Source organism: Durio zibethinus, chromosome 21 (genome assembly GCF_047325235.1).
Source record: "Durio zibethinus cultivar Kanyao isolate XHJ-2024 chromosome 21, ASM4732523v1, whole genome shotgun sequence".
In the NCBI taxonomy this organism is placed as follows: domain Eukaryota; kingdom Viridiplantae; phylum Streptophyta; class Magnoliopsida; order Malvales; family Malvaceae; genus Durio; species Durio zibethinus.
This window is the reverse complement of record NC_143182.1, coordinates 20,197,267-20,199,147: the sequence shown is the minus strand read 5'-3', so window position 1 is coordinate 20,199,147 and position 1,881 is coordinate 20,197,267.

Sequence of the window (1,881 nt, the reverse complement as noted above, 5' to 3'; positions counted from 1 at the left end):
TTTAAGGGGTTGGCCTTCTGGATAGTGGGTGGAGTTGGTATTTGGCTTGTTATAGGTGTTGGTAGGGAAGTGGGTGGTTAGGGCATGGTGTCGACAGGGGCAAGTGCTAAGGGACTGGTATGGAAATGGGCAGTTAGGGTAGGTGGTTCAATGGTGTGGGTAGCCAGTGGTGTTGTGTAAGGCACCTCTGCCAACTCAGTCTCTTTTTTTTTGTTTTTGTTTTTATTTTTATTTTTTTATTATTAATTATTATTTTTAATTATTAATTAATTTCAATATTAATAAACAAAACTTGAAAACAAGATTTAAAAATTAGTAAACTCAGACAAAATTTGATGTCTATAACTACCTCTCATTGCACATTACTAAGAATTAGGAATTGGACAAAGACAAAGAATCAATTTTGTCCAAAATAATGATTCAAATTTTTTTAAAAATTTTTTTGTTTTTGTTTTTGTTTTTTTTTTTTTGGGATTAAATCACAAGTCAAATGATAAAGAAAATGACTAGGACGACATCGCGAGTGAGAAAAATAAAGAATTGACTAAGACAACATCACAAGTCAAAAAGTAAAGAATCGATTGGGCAACATCGCAAGTCAAAAAGTAAAGAACGATCGAGACAACATCGTAAGTTAAAAAATAAGAAGAGTCAACTAGGACAATATCGCAAGTTAAAAAATAAAAATAAAAACTAGGACAACATCACAAGTTAGAAGATAAAGAATTAACTGAGACAGCATCACAAGTAAAAAAATAAAGAATCAATCGGAACAACACCACAAGTCAGAAGATAAAGATTCGACTGGGATAACATCGCAAGTCAAAAAATAAAGATCGACCGGGATAACACCGTAAGTTAAAAGTTAAAGAATCAACTGGGACAATACCACAAGTTGAATAAACAAGAACGACCAAGACAACATCGTAAATCAAAAAATAAAGAGTCGATCGAGACAACACGACAAGTAAAAAATAAAGAATCGATTGGGACAACACCACAAGTCAAATAAAGTGATTGTTGATCTGGGTTTACATGCCAGCTAAACTAGGCTTAAAACTTTTTTTGGTACTAGATAAACTAGGCTTAAATCTTTCTTTGAGGGCCAAATAAACTGGGCTTAACTTTCACTAGTGCTTAAATTTCTTTTCGAGGGCCAGATAAACTAGTCTTTTATTGAGAGCAAACTAAACTGGGTTTACAACTTCATTTTGGGCTAGCTAAGTTGGGATTAAATCTTTCTTTGGTGTTAGATAAACTAGGCTTAAATCTTCTTAAAGACTTGTTAAACTGGGCTTAAAACTTCATTTGGGACCAGCTAAACTAGGATTAAATCTTTCTTTGGTGTTAGATAAACTGGACTTAAATCTCATTGAAGGCCAACTAAACTAGGCTTAAGAATTTTTTGTGCCAACTAATCTGGGCTTAAATCTTTCTTTAGTGCTAGATAAACTGGGCTTAAATCTCATTGAAGGCCAGTGAAACTAGGCTTAAATTTTATGCAGATTTGAATTTTTTTGAAAGACTGACAATTCCTATCAAAAATAAAATGTGAAAAATCTCTCTCAATGGATTGGTTGATTTAGCACCCAAAGATTCCTATTGATTCGAAAAGACTTTATCACTCAAAAGAGATAAAAAAAGGTATATACTTTTTTAACTAATCTGGGCTTATGTGCCAATTAAATTGGGCTTAAGATTCTATTGGTGCCAGATAATCTGGGTTTAAGTGTCAACTATATTGGGTTGAAATCTTATTGATGGTAGATAATCTGAGGTTAAGACTTCATTAATGCCAACTAAATTAGGCTTGAATTTTTTTAGAATTTGGCAATCCCTATCAGAAATGAAAGAGGTAAGGATTTTCTTTCCAAATGGATT